General features: G+C 44.2%; 1 protein-coding gene across 5 annotated transcripts in view; it reads right to left on the reverse strand.

Annotated features, from left to right (window-relative positions):
- Lyn (LYN proto-oncogene, Src family tyrosine kinase) overlaps positions 1-18,416 on the reverse strand; it is a 106,740-nt gene that overhangs the window by 57,772 nt on the left and 30,552 nt on the right. The window contains exon 1 of one of the 5 annotated variants that reach the window (XM_075967055.1): positions 4,838-4,856. The exons of 3 other annotated variants lie outside the window; for them this stretch is intronic. The gene's annotated coding sequence lies outside the window, so the exon portion shown is untranslated. Of the gene's footprint in view, positions 1-3,071; positions 3,226-4,837; positions 4,857-18,416 lie in introns of those variants that run through there. One more of the 5 variants, XM_075967054.1, reaches the window with a different exon arrangement.

The raw sequence follows: 18,416 nt of genomic DNA on the forward strand, positions 1-18,416 counted from the left end.
ATTGGTCAGGAAGACTCCAATAAACCTCAAAACAACACAGGCTACAGTCATTGTTCTTGGCTGCCCGCCACAGCTATATGTCAGACCATATTGCGGAGACACTCCCCACTTTGGATACAGGACATAGAGAAATAGAGCTTGAATCGACCTGAAAATGTTCTCAAGCCTGGCTAGCTCTCATGGTGCTGAACATTGCTGTGTAGGTCATTGAGGGAGAGGAAACATCACTGCAGTACCCAGGGGTGAACCCTGAATACTGCAATACTAATATGTCAGATATGAACACTAGTTGAATGTAGGTTACGAGGTAACCAACATCTGACTGGATCTGAAGCCTGCTCTACAGGAAGGTATTAATGCTTACTGCTATAAACATGGTCAACAGTCCAAATCTCAGGGGTTCATAGACCCAAGTGTGTGTGTGTGGGAGGGGGACACACTCCTATTGCTGTGCTAACTGGAGATGTTTTCAAACTATCTTCAACAGATTTACATTTACACTCATAGCTTAGTGCTAGTCTCAGTCTTGGCCCGAAAAGCTTCTTTTTGAGGTGTGTAGTAGATAATGCTGAGACTCCTAGTTAGTCAACGTGTTGAGACTGAGTGACCGATGAGTGACGTCTGCCCCAAATGGGGCATCTACCATCCCCTCCAAGGCTCGGAGAACACCATGGAAGTGGGGGTGGAAAGAATGTAAGAGCCCGAGGAGCCCAAGGATGGAGAAGATGCTAGGAGACGTGCGGACATGGCATAGCTCTTCTCATGGACTCACAGCAGCTTTGGTTAGCTGCATAAGCTCGAGGTGAATCAACGAGATCCATTACTCTTTCACAGAGCTAATTGGACTCAGAGGGCAGGAAGGTACAGGGAGGGTTGCTGGGGTGTCTGTAGGAAGTAAGGAGGAGGAACTAGGGGTGGGTAGAACCAAGTTACATTGTATGACATTGTCAATCAATAAAAGATACTATAAACATTTTTAAAAATAAAGTATGCACTTTAAAAATCATCATCAGGATCTCTGATAATGGTCTACAGAGTGAGTCCTAGGACAGCCAGAATTATTGCATAGAGAAACCATCTCAAAAACAAAACAAATATTATAATCATTTATTTTTTTGTTTATTTATTTATTTTGGTTTTTCGAGACAGGGTTTCTCTGTGACTTTGGAGCCTGTCCTGGAACTAGCTCTGTAGACCAGGCTGGTCTCGAACTCACAGAGATTCGCCTGCCTCTGCCTCCCAAGTGCTGGAATTAAAGGCGTGCGCCACCATCGCCCGGCTCTTATAACCATTTAGAGTTTGACATATCAATAAAGACAAGTCTGGATTACCTATAAAAGCTCACTCTGTGGTCTAGAGAAGCAGACAGGCAACCCTTTGCTCACACAGGGGTACACACCAACACCTAAGAACTGGGAGGTTGATGACTTCTCTTTCTAGAAGCTTCTTTCATGAGAACAAGTATTCATTTGCATGGTTAGTTCTCATTTAAGGAACTTAAAACAGTGAACGAGTGATTTTTTTTTTAAACCAAAGAGCATGTTCTAGAATATCAGACTAACTCCTTGTTCCCAGCCTACTTCTTTGTCTCTCTCTGCAACAATTCCTAATGCTTGCTGTTTGTATGACAAGGAAGATGCTGTATACCTGGACCCCTGATCTCTGTGGCCAGGTTCTCTCCATCAGCAACCCTACAGGACCTCAGGGTGTTCACGGAAATTATACTCTTATACACAGACACCACTATATATCACTATATATACGATGTATCACTATGTATCCTATGTATCACTAAATTAGGTCAACGTGACAAGTTTCCAGGCAGTGTCTATTCATCTTGTTGCCAGTATGTAAAGGTTCTTTTTGTTGTTGCTGTTGTAATTATCCACTGTTCAAATTAAAAAAAAAAAAAAAACTTAAACCCAAAATAGAAATTAGATTTCAGTTTCTCCCCAAGGAATCTGACTTTCTGCTATCATGTGTTAGTTCATGCTCATGATCCTAGCACTTGAGACTGCTGAGGCAGAAAGATTTCTACGACTTTGAGGCCAGCCTGGGATACAGGAGGAATCTCTAAGGGGATGTGGGGGGGGGGGGAATCTGACTGTTCTAGATCCTTCTATCCCTCTAGTTCTATTGCTGTATTCTATTCCATTCTAGTCTATTCCATTCTACAGCCATGAATACTGTAACAGAATATGATTCTGTGAATGGTCTGTATAACCCTAGAGATCTTAAAATTTAAAGACAAACTGCTAGGATTTGACCCTTGACAACTTAAATATCATGCCATTATAAAGTAGTGTGATGTAAATTGTGTTATTAGCTGCAATGGCACAGACCTGCAAGCGCTATTACTGGTTAAGGCAGGAGGGGTACAAGGTTGAGGCCAGGTCTCACCCAAAGGCTTCTTGGGAGCCCTGAAGTCGGGCCTCTCTTACTTAACCTTGCAATAGTGCAAGTGCTTGCCTAAGGTAAACAGGGAGGAAGGAGCAGGGTTCTAGAGTATGGGCGAGAAAGGGAACAATCACTCTAGCCCCAAAGGACCCAGCCTGGTCACCCAATACCTCAGAACTTGGTCCATCTGGCTTTAAAACTACACTTGTTTTTAGACCTACCACGACTCTACTGCCGCTCTGTGAACAGGCTTCATCTCCGGAAGTTCCCTGAGTTAGGAATAGGAATGGAGACAGAAAACAAGAGTGGAAGCCCAAGAGGAGCTCTCGGCCTTCAAAAGTCAGGCTCGAGTTTCCTTCGGGAGCCGCTGATAGATTTGATCACCACGAGAAAGTCCCTTCCTCACCCTCCGCCCGTGCTTCCCTCTCTACCTCACTTGCAGAAATGAAACTTAGAGAGATAAAGGCACAGAGTAGCCTTACGAAGAGAGGGCCCCCAGAACAATCCTCCAAACAAAGACTATTCCTAAACCCCAGGTGGAACAGGCAGAGCTGAAAGGGGTATGGCCAGACTCTCTCTACAAATCTCAGTGGTCGTTTTCAAAGGGTCTCTGATCTTTTCACCCATATCCCAGAAAACCAGGGCAGCCACAGTGGCTAACCTGGTGACCTTACCTGTGGCCTCGATGGGTGAGTTGGTGCTGTGGAGTGACTGCGGAGATCACTGGGTGATGGGGGTGTTATCTGTGCACTAAAAACGTTTGTGTCTCCTGAGGACCTTCCGCACGCGCAGGAAGGGAGCCCCTGGCCAGTCTCCAGCTCCCTTTCCTAACTGCCTTCTGGCTCCCACGAGACAGGAAGTGAAGAGAGAAAGAGGAGGTTCCTCCTTCAGGCCTAGAGTCCCTCCAAATAGCTCTCTGGGTTTCTGTTTTCCAATTTCAACATCAGACCCTCCCTAGGGTTTAAATGTCATTGGTGAAAGGGAGAGCGGGAATTGGGCTGGGCGGGGGGTGTTGAGCCATTGTGGCTCGTGTTGCCTTATGGTAAGATGACTGAGGATGACCAGAGAGGTGGATGGAAATTACAGAAAGAGAGGAGTAGAAAGAACAGATGGATTGGGTAAAGCCAGCACTCACACTCAGCCCACATCTGCTATTGCTTGGTTTTATTTAGTTCTGAGGCTACATTTCACTGTCTCACGCAGGCTGGCCTCTAATTTTCGGTTCTTCTCCCTTACCTTCTCAAGTACTAGACTTACATGACTATGCCACACGCTGTGTCTGATGTGGTAGAGTCTTCTGTTTTGTGTTGATTTCATTGGTTAAATAAAGAAACTGCCTTGACCCTTTAATAGGACAGAAAATTAGGTAGGCGGAGTAGACAGAACAGAATGCTGGGAGAAAGAAGCCGAGTCAGGCAGTTGCCATGATTCTCCGACCCCAGACGGATGTAGGCTAGAATCCTTCCTGGTAAGACACCATCTCGTGGTGCTACACAGATTATTAGAAATGGGTTAATCGAGATGTGAGAACTAGCCAATAAGAGGATAAAACTAATGGGCCAGGCAGTGTTTAAAAGAATACAGTTTCTGTGTAATTATTTCGTGGCATAAGCTAGCCATGTGGGAGCCGGAGCAGCCGGAACGCAGCCCACCGCTCCACTTACTACATGCGTCTATTAGTGGTTAGCTGGGAAAGGGGTCGTGAGGTAGGAATTTGCTTTAAGAATAACTGATCTAGGCCGGGTGTCTAGCCTAGACATAGAAGAGACATAAGTCTGAAGGAGGGATCACTTCTTTCTTGTTGGTGTGGAGTGGGTATCATGACCAAAGACTTGGAGTTCATTTCCAGTCTCTCCTCACTGAACCTGTGGAGTTGTTTCTGGAGATCCACAGGTCCTCAGCATTCGTATAATTTCCCCCAAATCAGCAGCGCCCAGTCAAGTCTCAGCGGCCACTCTATGCCTAAGACTACTAACTCAGTAAGATCATGGAGGGATCTGTGCTTCTTCCCCAAATAGTATGAGAATGACCCTGCCCAGATAGACACCAGGTTGACAGGCAGGGAGGATAAACCTGGAGGACTAGGCTGCCATCCGAAAGAGATGGAGTTGTGTGAAAACAAGCTAGTTCCCCTGGAAGAGCCTGCTGGTTGATTAAGATGTTTCCCTATTGATTGCTAGTCAGAGGGCTGAAGAGAGAACAAGCTCACAAGATGTGGTGTCTTCCTCCTGCTGAACTGCAGTGTGTGCGTTCCTCAAGAGAGCTACACAGAAATTGCGGTGGGTTTCAGAACGAGGCAGTGGCGTCGGCGGAAAATACACTGAAACCTACTGAACTGGAGCTTTTAAAAATCACGCTATTCTTAGTTTTACATATATGTATAAGTGTGTGTCTGTGCGTGGGTTATATGCATGTGAAGTCAGAAGACGGAATCGGTTACCTGGAAGCTGGAGTTGCAGGGAGTCGTGAGATGCTCTGCATTGGTGCTGGGAACCTCTTGTAATGGCTGAGCCATTTATCCACCCCCTACTTTAAAATGGCGAGCTTCTTTGTATAGACCTTGTAAAACAGAAAATCGAACTTAAAAATGCCCCCACCTTGGGCTATGGAAAAATGGCTCAGGAGTTAAGACTACTTGATGCTCATGTAAAGGACCCAAGTTCAGTTCCTAACCCTGTGTCCGGCAACTCACAACCACCTGTAACTTAAGCTCCAGGGTTCCCGCATGGCTTCTGGCACCCAGGGACTTGCACACATGTGTACAAACCCAACCACATACCCCTAACTAAAATTAAGAAATCAAATACATTTTAAATGTCCCTACCTCAAAACTACATGTTGTTCAGAGAAGCTTATTTCCAGTTCGTTTATTTATTTATTTATTTTTAGTATTTTCAGTGATTTAATATAAGGCTTCAAGCATGCTCGAAGCAAGCACTGTAACTCTAGCATAGTCTACAGTGCTCTTTCGTGAGGGTTCCTGCAAGTGTCATGGCCGGTAGGAAAACAACCCAGGTGAGGTAAGAATGGAGCTTAGGTTCAGCTTGATTTAGTTGGCGCTCTGCCAAAACTTCTGGAGTTTGACACTAAACAGTTATTTTTTTTTAATACATTTAAACACATCAGAACTTTGGAGGGAAGATTTCCACATGACAACTGTCACAACAAAGCTTTAACGTGGCTACCCTGAAAGTCCCTTGCGAAGAGCGTCTCTATAGCAGAGCACCTGTGACCTTGTCCTCGAGAACGAATTCTATTGGCGGAGACACAGAGCTCAGGACTAGGGCCTAGGGAGGAAGCATTTGTTACAAGCATAAGGGTGGGTTCTACTGACCAAGATACAGCGCTCAGGATTCTGGGGGATTCAGTGAGGGCTGGCTTTCCAAAATGGCACAGATTACGAGGTATCCACACGTCCATTCCCAGCCTGCATGTTTATCCCCTCCAGTCTTCCTGGTGCTGTCTGCGAGCCCATGGACTTTCTGTCCATCTACACTCTTTTTACTTACTATTTTGAGAGAGTAGTTCACTAAGTTGCCCTGGGTGACCTTGAACTCTGTAACCAAAGCTGGCTTTAAATGGGTGGTCCTCCTGTTGACGAGAGCTGCTGGAAAGACCTGTTTCTGAGAGACTGATGAGAGATGCAGGGATGTGGAGAGGGGACATTCCGGGCTACCTCATCTTCAACTAGCTCTAGGCCCATTTTTTTTTTTTTGGCCCATCAGAACTGGCATCCTTTGATAAACAAAAGATAAACACTGTTTGGGATTTATTAACTTAACAGAACAACTCTAAAGCTAAGAATGACATCAGATAGCATATCGGGCCCATAGCAAACTTCCCATGTTTTTCTCTCACCCCCTCTCTGATAGACCCATACTTGCCTGAATTTATTAATTTCCTCTGTAAAATCATAAAACTTCATGAAGGTGATTCCACATTAGAATTTGGAATTTGGGGTAACTCAAATCTGTGTTTCTGGGCCATGGTCACTCAAATTTGGCTCTAGAATAAACTATCTCTTATTCTGTAAGGTGAGAGCTGTATTTTGTGTGTGGCAATGCTGCTATTACAGGCCTGTATTACTGAATCTGGCATCTTGAAAAAGGGTTGTGAGACTCTCACTATGTAGGACAGGCTGACCTTGAACTTGTGATCCTCAGGACTCTGCTTTCTAAGTGCTGGGATTATAGCTATGTACCACCATGGCCAGGTTTGTCTCCTCTTTATTTTGTTTCCTTTTCATTCTGAAATGTGCAATTGACAAAAACTGTGCACGGCCAATGCCTTCTTTGAAATTTGTGCTTATTTAGACCTAAGTTGCGTCTTCTACTGGGAGTCTCTCGAGTTTGAGGTGTTTCCTTTATGGTGTGTTACAGGAACCAAGCACAGTCACAGATCCGGGACTGTGAACTAGTTATGACATGGACAGCTTACAGGAGCAGGCAAAGCTCACGGATGCTGAGAGACTCCAAGACTTTGGCACACACATGCAACAATGCATCTGTCTGTCTGCCAGAACTTTACAATCCCTGGAGAACAGATTTGTAAGATGATCAGCTCAACACCTGCTTTCTTTCAACTCTAAGTCTTAGAGACTTTCCTATTAGATACCAGAGAGTTGTGCTGCTTTCACTAGCTTGAGAGTTCAACTTTTACCCAGTTTAACCAGTTTTCAAAAGCTCTTGTCTGTCTTTGACGACTTACGTTTCACTATGTATATAAGTATGAGCCTGTGTGTAGGTATGTGCATGTGTGTGTAGGTGCCCACACACAGGTCAGAGGCACTAGATATTCCTGGAGCTGGAATTACAGGCTGCTTGTGAGCCATCCAACATGGGTGCTATGAACTTGGGTTCTCTGCAAAAGCGAGTCTTGCTCTTAACTGCTGAGCCACCTCTCCAGCCCTACTCCTGAACATTGCTATGGTGTCTGTTAGGAGCATCTCTTGGGATAGGCTGTTAATCAGGGCCCACTGTGCAGCCCAGACACTGCTTCTCCAGCGCTTGGGCTACAGGTGTGCATCACATTGGGCTCAAAATGTCCCATTTTTAGAAGTTAACATTACTGAATTTCCTTGAGGCTTTATTAGTAACTCTTAACAGTAATTGTAGTTTAAGTATCCATGTGATGTCATATCCTTCTTTCCATGACTGCTAGCTTGTTCCTTATAATACCCAGTCTCACAGTTTCAGACTTCTCAAGTAGCCTTCACAGTGCTCTCACTTAGGGCTGTGTTTTCATCACTCGTGCCGTTCTAGACTTCTGCTTCTCTCTCATGTTCCTGCTCACACTCTCACTTCCACATCTCAGACAGATCGACCCTTTCACACCAACACTTTTTCAAGCAGCCGTCAAAGGAACGCCTCCTAGTGTGTCCTCCTTACCCTCCCCCACCCAGGTTTCAGCATGCTGTGTGTGTTGGGAATGCTTGATTCGCTTCGTGTTTCCTTCCGAGACTCTTAAATCTAAATTCAAACTTCAACCAAAATTTTATTTGTTCACTGCCAGAATATGTGTCGTTGTTGACCCGCCCCTTTGAAGATTTAGCATAAGTACCTTTCAAATGTGTAGTTAGGCCATGGCATGCTCAGCCACAAACAGGACATTTGCATCACGGATACCCATGGCTCAGGGACCTTTATGGAAGATGGGATGGAGAGAGTAGAGAGGAGCCAGAGGACAAGAAGCACTGGAGCCAGGCAGTGTCTACTGGACAAGACAGGGTCACACGCTCATTCACATCCACCAGGGTTGTCTGCTCAAGACCTGCACAAGATCAAGCCAGCCTCGCAACATGGCAGGGAGGGCTCATAGACCATCACCCTTCACTGAGGAGCTACTGACAGGTGATGGCTTCTGGAGCCTAAGGAATCTTTTGTTTAAGACTATGGCTCCGGGGACAACCAAACTCTGTGGATGTCTCCACGCCCGGGGTATATGGGTAGCACAAAGCAAACTCGGTGGATTGTTTAAATAAAGAAGGAAGGAAGGAAGGAAGGAAGGAAGGAAGGAAGGAAGGAAGGAAGGAAGGAAAAGAAAGAGAGAGAAAGCGAGAGAGAGAGCAGGAAGTTGGGGAGGATATATAAGAGGGGTTAGGGGGATGAACGGCATGAATGTGATCAAAATACTCTGTGTGCATGTGAGAAATGGTAAAAGAATTAATAAAAATCTCACAAGAAGAACAGCACCACCAGTAGCGCCAACAACACGACCCAGAAATTCACATGCTTGTTGAGAAGCCTGATGATCTGCCTTTGATCCCTGGATCACATGTAAGGAGGGTGGAAGGAGAGGAGTTATCTCCACACATGCATGGTACCCACGCCCCAACAACAACACACAACTGAAAAAATGTAAATGTAGTGTTTAAAGACAGAATCAACATCTAAACAGTTTTTAAAAATGTCTGCTTATATATTAAAGTATCTGAGAAACTATTAACCTCGTGCTCTGGTAATTGGCCTTTGGAAAGTGAATTCAATGTGGAGCAGTACTGAGTAGCCATGAGGCTGTTCACAGACAATCACTGACACGGAACGACAGCAGCCGCAGGACTGAGCGGGAAAGGGGAAGACAGTATCACGCAGCCTGGTACCGTGTTTGTGATGAGGGACGCGGCATAAATAAACAAGGAAAGGGTCTAGGAATAAATTTGATAAAATAATGTTGTTTTCAGTTTTGTTTTCCCAAATGTTATGTGACTATTAAATATGTGTATATAAGCAATATGTACACAACATACATATGTGTAGCATCTACATTATATATGTAACACATATGAGATATATACAACTTACATGTTATATAATAATTTCTATGTTATATACTATGTACAATTCACAACATGTATTTTATTATGTATTTTATATCTAACATATCAAGTGGGACTATTTTAATTTGAATGAGAACACATGAAGATTTATGTGTTTTCTGGCGGCAGTCTTTGCAACTCTGGTCGTCTGTAGTACTGAAGAACTTGAGACCGATGGGGACAGTTGGAGCTGTAGGCCTTGCTGAGAAGTTAAAATAAAATGAACTGTCAGTGGTGAAGAGTTTTTCTCGACATAAGAAAAATCTCCGGGCTTGCCAGTGGGCTCTGGAGGGCTGAGATGCTCCAATGGGGAATTTAGGAGGGGCAGAGAAAGAGCGGCCATGGCTACAGAGAAGCAGGCCAGGTCACAGGTAGAGGATACTATATGCCAGAGTACAGCCACCAACGAGCCTGTCCCAGCTCTGACTGATGGTCCCGGGTCACTGTGCAGGAAGCATCCCCTACCACTTGGCTAGCCCCCCTTGCATAACCCTCAGCTGTGGCAGCCCCACAGAGGAAGACAACAGCGGATTGCTGAAACCAAGAGTACCAAGAGTGGTTTTTTTTTCACTTTGTTTCTCTTTAAAAAAAAAAAAGGAACAATATGAAAACAAGATGATCTCATGGAAATGTATACACATCAGATAAATGAGCCTTGAACCTCCTGAGGGGTAAATTACAGGCAGGCCCCGAGTTACACAACGAAGTCAACCAAGCAGTTCCACTGAGCATCAGCTTTGGTTCTAGACCCAAATTTTAAGGGCAGCAACCCAGGCGTCTATATTTAGACGTGTACACGCCTGTGGACTCTGTTTCAATTGAGTAGTCAAAGCGTAACATAAAGTGCACAGAACAGATGAAATCCGGAAGAAGTAAAGCTGAGCTCCAGCTGTGGAAGGGTAGGCATCTGCACAGTCGTTAGGTGTGGGCAGCAAACCTACACACCTCTAACTTACCTAGAGGCCGACGCAATGAGGAGAACACGGCCGGGGTATAAATACAGTCCCTTCTCTGAACAGGGCTTCTCAGCCTTCATAATATTACAGTCCAAGCAGAAAATAACCAGGCAGGGGGGCAGAACTGAGTAACGTGGGACCCTCGACAGCAAGCCTGGCCTCTACACACGTGACGTCTCCAGCTCTCCATCTCCCTGAACCCACTACCATCTGTGACAGCCACAAATGTTTCTTGACACTGCCTCATGTCCCTTAATGACACCTACTGACAGGAAATCTGCCATCTTTTTGATGATAAAACCATCAAGTATTAAAATTTATGTTACAGACTGGACAGAACAAAAATGCGCTCCCAGTCATCAGTGAAAGATGGGTTAATATCTCACAGCCAACAGAAGAAGCATAGCCAGAGGACTTGACAGATGTCTGTCATTCTGACAGAGGTGTGTGTCGTCGTGATAAACAGCCCTGGTCACACCATGCCTGTGGACTTAAATATAAAGTACTCTCAGGAGCTAAAGATAGAAGACACAGTAAGAATGACCCAGCGGGCCTGTTTCCCTCTCAGAGCACAGGTAAGGGCCCCAAAGCCGAACCAAGATTAGCAACTCAGATTCCATTTTCACTAAAAGAAACTAAAATCTCATTTAAAATGACACACCAGACAGAAGTAGAATCTCCCCCACACATAATCACCTGGTCTCTGGCAGAGGAATAAAGGTGGTTTGGTAGACAGAGGGCAATCTTGTCAAAAAACAGTTTGGAACATGGAAACACCCAGATGGAACGTCAGAGCGATGATAAAGAGGATGGTGACCAAGACCCAACTCTTCTTCCAGGCGCAGTCACCGATCTAATGGGAAGTGAAAACCAGAAGATAACATAGAACAAAACAACAGGTGGACATGGGCTGGGCTGAATTTTAAGGCACAAAATCAAAAGAAAGACCCACAAAAGAAAAAAGTTGAAATTCATTAGAATTGAAAACTTCTGCTCTACAAAAAAAAAAAAAAATTGTTATGAAAGTGAAGGATGGCTCCATGGGGCGGGGTTCTGCTTTATCCTAGGTTCAGAAGGCAGCATAAGGCAAATCTCGGGCAGCTCCAGGTTCTTCTGCTTTATTTAAGAAGCTCCAGGGCTACTTGGTTAGACCCTCCCTTAAAAAGAAGAAAGGAAGACCAAAGAAACAAAGAAAAGGAAGTTAAACCTCTACAAGAAGGAAATTTTTATAAAAATTTTTCTTCTAGCAAAAGAGTGACATGAAAATTATATAAGGAATTTTAAAAATCAATTGTAAGAAAACAAGCAACCCATTTTTAAAAATGTATCAAAGACCTTAAAAAAAAAAGGAAAAAAAAAGCTCTGTAGGGCCCACAAGACAGAGTGCATGTGGCTAAGCCTAAAGACTTGAGTTTGCTCCCTTGGGCCTCTATGTCGGAAGGAAAGAATTGGCTCCCTCAGGTTCTCTGGCCTTCGTGAGATCCCCTCACCAATAAGAAGTATGATTTTTAAAAAATGTTAACAGATGGTCAGTGAGTCAACGAAAAGATCCAGAGAATTCAGGTCAGACTACAAAAAGCTGTACTCCACAAAATTGGAAAACTTAAGGGAAATGGACAATTCTCTGGATAAATATCACTTATCAAAATTAAATCAAGACCAGATAAGCAAATTAAATAGACCTATAACTGCTGAAGAAATAGAAACAGTTGCCAAAGGTCTCCCAACCAAAAAAAAGCCCAGGACCAGGTGGTTTCAGCTCAGAATTCAGTAAGATTTTCGAAGAACTAATACCAATTCTCCTCAAATTGGTCCACACAATAGAAACAGAAGGAACATTGCCAAACTCTTTTTATGAGGCTACAATTACCCTGATACCCAAACCACACAAAGACATTACTAAGAAAGAGAATTACAGACCAATCTTACTCATGAACATTGATACAAAAATACTCAATAAAATACTGGCAAACCGAATCCAAGAACACATCAGAAAAATCATCCACCATGACCAAGCAGGCTTCATCCCAGAGATGCAGGGATGGTTCAGCATACGAAATCTGACCATGTATTCCGCCATATAAACAAACTGAAAAGACTATTAAGGCATTTCTCCAAGAAGAGTTCTATGCACAGCGTATGCCTTTCGACACCCAACAACCTTTACCAAGGACGCACTGCCTGCTCAGCCTTCTTAGTAACTGTGATCTAAAACAAAACCGAAGGCCGGAGGAACACCTAGGTCTAGGAGTTTCAGAGTAGCCTGGGTGACAGAGTAAGAAGCGGGGATGGGGGGGGGGGGGAGAGGGAACTAGGGAGGACACAGTAGAATTTCACTAAATCTTCTCGGGACAGCTCTCAAACTTCTCCACTTCTGAGAAAGTGCCCGATAAGAGGTGGGAGAGCTATTTATATTTAAAGATAAAGTCATTATTCCTAGTACGCCCATGGCCGCCTGTAAGAAATGAAAAGTACAACTAGGCCAGGCTTATAAAAACAACAGAACCAAAGTACACCTGATAATGTACTTGAGATTGTTTGTATAATATATAAATTTACATAACGAACAGGACTTTATCACCTCTTTTAACCTCTACCTGTACTAAGGCAGGATGGGACAGCAGGCACAGGTAACTGTGGCCCTCTGCAGGGGGCTACTGCAGAGCTAAGTAAATTAAGGCCGGAGAATGGCTGACTCTGCCGGGGGTGGGGGTGGGGAATGGTTGGGACAACAAGAGTATTCTGATTCATGTACAAGCCTTTTAATTGTATATGTATTAACATATATAATTTTTTCTTTCTTTCTTTTTTTTTTCCTTGAGACAAGTTTTCTCTGTGTCGCTCTGGCTGTCCTTTATAGACCAGGCTGGTCTTGAACTCAGAGATTCACCTGCTTCTACCTTCCAAGTACTGAGATTAGAGGTGTGCTCCACCATCACATAGCTTATTGTTTTGATAATTTTAATATTTCTTCTGTCTCGTGTGTGTGTGTGTGTGTGAGTGTGAGTGTGTGTGTGTGTGTGTGTGTGTGTGTGTGTAACAGAGAGAGAGAGAGGGAGTGGGGAGAGACGGGGAGGGATCATGGCGTGCCTGTGACATCAGAGAACTTCCTGAGGTATCAGTCTGTTTAGAAAGTCTCTTGCTTCTTCTGCTATGGGGTCCAGCTGGCTGGAATGAGTATCTGCTGATTCTCCTGTCTCTGCCTCCAATCTTGATGTAGGAGAGCTGGGATTGCAGGTGGGTACCACTGCAGCCAACTTTCCATGGGTCCTGGGGATTTGAACTCAGACCCCACTTGTGGAAACCAACCTCTGAGCCATCTCCTTGGTCCCTGTTTTGATATTTAAATTATAGGCAATCTTCGCTTTGACAAAAGAGCTAGGAACTGCTTTTTAACTAATTTTTATCAGAGCTGGGATGCACTCAGTGGTGTTCAGCATGCTCAAAGTCCTCGGTCTAATATCTAACACACACACACACAAAATACTTTATAATCAATACACAAAGAATAAAAAAATTGTTATTTGCGGGGTACTATTTATTTTGATACATGTTCAAGAATGCTAAAAGAACTGTATGATTAAATGAAATATTTAGTTCAATTTTGTTCAAAAATGTTTTAATATGCAGTATGTTTATACAAAAAGATTACAAGGCATATTAGGAGCAAAGGAAATTGAGATAGAAATTTTAATCCTCACTCTCCCATGGTGGGTCAGGTTTATTTCTCTCTTTCCTCACTGCCAAAGTATACACACGAGTTACAATATTTTATCCTTATAAAGATATGGTTATAAAAGCTACAGATGAAACACTAGCTTATCCAGTTCACCTGCATCCACTGTGACCCCTGCAACTGAGGCAGGCTAGCCACACCTTTGGGTGATCTGATGTCTGGCTCTCCCTCACGAGAACGGGGCAGTCTCAGCTCACATGGCCAATGGGTGGTGCTGGGGTCCAAATATATTGAAAACAGGCAAGGGTATATAAAAGCTTTCTCCCTTGTGATCTGGTACATTTTTGAGCATGTGGCAAAGTATGACGATTAACCTCAGCGATGAACCTGGGCCATGATTCTCCAAATTTAGCAAATAAGGCACTTTATTATTATTATTATATTTTAGCACTTTACCAAGTGCTAAGCTATATAATGTAGGATGCTGAAGTGTCTTGGTGAGACCCTAACACACCCCAGAAGTTTAAAAAATGAAAAAGAAGAAACAAGGCGTGGCCAGATTTAAAGCCATTCCTCTTAAAAAATGATGATGGCCAAGAAGTGCCACAAGATTAGGGAGAGATGCCTTAAGAGGATGGCTCTCTGTGTCAAGCTACTCCAGGGCACCAATGATGTTACAGAGTGCCTCAGGGCACTTCCAGCTTTCAGGGAGAATGCCACGGTTTCTAGCAGTGTGGTAGGCCTAGCTGAAGGCTCACACTACTTGTATTCCGTTCAGCTACATCTTACTTTCGTGAAGACAGATTGGCTGGGCTTGGTGTGGTAAAAAAACAGCAAGCGTCAAACGGTAAAATCAAACAGAATAGAAACAGGATAGTAACACCAAGTGCATTTCCAAGGTTCGAGAAGTTGTGTGGCAAGGTACACACATCCCTTTTGTGAATGACTGTGGTTATTAAAAAAATAAGGCGGGGCAGTGGTGGCGCATGCCTTTAATCCCAGCACTCGGGAGGCAGAGGCAGGCAGATCTCTGTGAGTTCGAGGCCAGCCTGGTCTACAAAAGCTAGTTCCAGGACAGGAACCAAAAACTACAGAGAAACCCTGTCTCGAAAAATCAAAAAAAATAAAAATAAAAAAAATAAAATATATATATATATATATATATAAAACAGAAATAGGATTTTCCCTTCTAATGTGTACCATCTTTTCTTTATATATATATATATATTTATTTACTTATTATGTATACAATATTCTGTGTATATGTCTGCAGGCCAGAAGAGGGCACCAGACCTCATTCCAGATGGTTGTGAGCCACCATGTGGTTGCCGGGAATTGAACTCAGGACCTTTGGAAGAGCAGGCAATGCTCTTAACCACTGAACCATCTCTCCAGCCCCCTGTACCATCTTTTCAAATGGCACTGTGTGCCTTATAACCAAAACTTTTACTTACTGCAGTTTTGGGCCTCAGCACTCACAAAATGTCTTTCCTTCTAGGACTACCTAGAAAAAAAATTACAATCAAGAGCCAAGAGTTCTAGAGAAACTGGGACCGGGTCCTTGGGGGAAACAGGAAACAGAGCTAGCAGGTGAGGGCAGGGCAGGCAGAGGGACACCCAGGGGACAGTGTCAGGTCACACACTGTGTGACCACCAGCCAGCACTGAGAGCAGGGGCTGGCCCTGAGCAATTCTGCCTCCACTTTCTCCATTGCCCACACCCCCAGTCAGAGACACTGCTGGTTTCAGAACATCTTGTTTTATAGGGTGCAAAGCTTGCTCAGTTTTGGCGTACACACGCCTATAGTGCAGCACCCGAGTGGATGCAGGCCAGTCAGGAGTTCACGGCTATTCTCTGCCACTTCAGTTCAAGGCCAGACTGGCTCATAAGTAAATAATAAATAAAAAAGTTCTTTTTAAACAGTAAGATACAATTAAACAGAAATTTTTAATATTTCAAGAATTCAAAAGCACAGGTAACATTTCAGGTTATTATGTAATATTACCTTAAAATTCCAACACTGAAAGAAAATTTATTTTTGTGCCTCTGCAGTGTGTTGAAGGTTTGAGGGTTTTTTTTTTTGTTTGTTTGTTTATTGTTTTTTCTTTTTTTTTGAGACAGTTATTTTCTGTATAGCCCTTCCTGATTGTACTGGAGCCCACGCCATAGACCAGGCTGGCCTCTGCATTCCAAGTACTGGGATTAAAGGCACAGGCCACTGTGAGAAATTCTTCCATCACTTAACCTATCACAAAATTTTGTGGGCTTTCCGTTTTTTTTTTTAAATTAAAATTCCTCCCTGCAGTTATCTACCCAGCGTTGGAAATGCCAGCTGTCCAGTGTCCATCCTATTCATCAGATCCAGCCCCACCCAGTCCCATCCACTCTGTGTCAGTGACTGGAGCTCTGAGCGCACAGGATGGACTGTGTGGGAAGATGGTGAATCTTCGTTTCCCCTGCACGCTGGTCTTCCTTCCCAGCAGACCTGCCTGATGGGAATGACTAAGGTGCTGTCTGGGGATAGCCCTGCCCTGAGGTGCTGCTGCCCACCAGCAGCTCCCCAAATCACTGGTCTTTCCTCTGCCCTTGTCCTATGGTTATGGCAAGGATTTTCATACATTATTTTACATTTAAAATTCTTCAGAGACTTCCTCCCTTCAATTATCTTCCTGGTTTAAGACAAAAGACGCACAGAGAAAGAAGCTGTAAAAGTGGGATGTCCTCTTCTCCCTGTCCTCTTCCAACCCGTAGCTCTCTTTGTTCCTCTGTGACATTAACACAAGGATCTACCTATTTGATCGTCCACCAGTCTCTCACAGAAATGTAGGCCCATGAAAGCTTTGAAAGCAAGGGCTTTTGTCCATAGTGAACACCGCTGCACTGTCGGTACAAGGCTCTCGTACACGTTCTACGAATATCTGTACAATAAAGACGACTCGACAGAACACATACACAATAAACGATCAATATCGCCATTGTGATATCGCCTCCTAGTCTAGATCTAAGAGCACTGTCTGTGGCAACAGTGCCCACTCACAAAACAAGTCACACTGTGCCTCACAGTCTGTCAGGGACAGAGATCTCCACCAGTGAACATGGTGGCACCCTCCGACCTTCCGTCTCTACTTCATGCTCTTCCCACGTAGGCAAACCTAGCCGGCCCTCCAAACTGAACTCAAGGCCAGGCCAAGTGGGCTTCTCTAGCTCACATTTTCTCTGCCCTCATTTCATCTCTTCCCAATCACAAGTGCCAACGTAAGTCATTCTCAATGTGTGACTTTGCATGTGCGCGCAGCGCCCTCAGCCTTGGAAATGCATGCACTCTCTCCTCAGTCCCACTGAACACTCCCTGAGGGCAGACGCATCTTCACCTCCATCACCTCTTGACTTCTCACGCCTAGTAAACAGAGGCATCTTGACCCGTCACAGAAATAAAATGACTAGACAGATTCCTATGCCTCTGGATAAACAACAGGCATCTTCCAAACTCCTTGCTGGGACCATAAACAGAGAAGGACCCAACCTGCCTGTACTGCCACAATGGCTACCTGGTCACCAAGTCAAAGTGAACTCAGAAAGTCTATGAACTGTGTTTTGTGGTCCTTAACAAATCTGTAAGTAGAACCCACTCTTTTTTTATTTACCCACAATTTCTTTGGTTTATAATAAATGACCAATAAATGTTAGTTCCCAAAATTAAAATAACTTTCAGACATAGCTACATCAAGAACCGAGCCAAATCCCACCCCCACTTCACTAAGAATCGGGAAACACTCAAGGGATTTGGGCTAAAAGATTCTCACTTAAAACCGTCGTTTTCCTGCAGTAAAGCAACAAAGGTCTGCGGTGTGGTGAAATGAGGTCCAGCCTGGATCTTCTGTTTCTGAATCGCCACATAAACACTGAAGGGACACAGGTCCACTCGAGCTTGCGGCTCTGGCAGGCCTTGCCCTTCTCCCCCATTCCCTCCGCCTTGCTAAAAACCAAATAGATTACATTTCTAAAGCTAGCCACCAAAGTCTGTTCCCTTATTTGGTCACTTCCTCCTCCTGAGGCTGACTACCAAAGTCCAGCTATCAGCAGAATTAATATGCCCAATTAAAATGGAACACCTCATCCTAACCCTGGATTTTCCCCCTTTTTCATTATAAGCTGCCATTTGCCTATCCCGAGGCAGTCCTTTGTCCCTCTGGGGCACACATCTCTTCTCCCTTTCCCTTGTCCCCTTCCCTTCCCCCTCATCTCCTACCTCCTTCCTATAGCCTAGCACAGACCTCCCTCCCCATCTTCTCCTCCGAGGAAAGACCCCTGTGAGGTCGTTGCTGTGTTTGCTGCCTGAGTCAGAAGCAGCCACTTCACCTTTTCTTCCCCATTTAATAAAGGATCTCTGTGAAAACAGGTGTTTGGGTGTGGTTTGTGCCTAATCCAGTATCTGAGAGGAAGCCCCCACCATTGGGGGGGGTAGTCCTCCTTCAAACACCAGAAAGTTCCATTATGTAACTTACTTTGCTTCATCTGTGAAACTAAGATAATTTCACTCTCTCAAAGGTTGCTGTGAATTAAATAAAATACC

This window comes from Microtus pennsylvanicus, chromosome 3, assembly GCF_037038515.1.
Source record: "Microtus pennsylvanicus isolate mMicPen1 chromosome 3, mMicPen1.hap1, whole genome shotgun sequence".
Taxonomy (NCBI): domain Eukaryota; kingdom Metazoa; phylum Chordata; class Mammalia; order Rodentia; family Cricetidae; genus Microtus; species Microtus pennsylvanicus.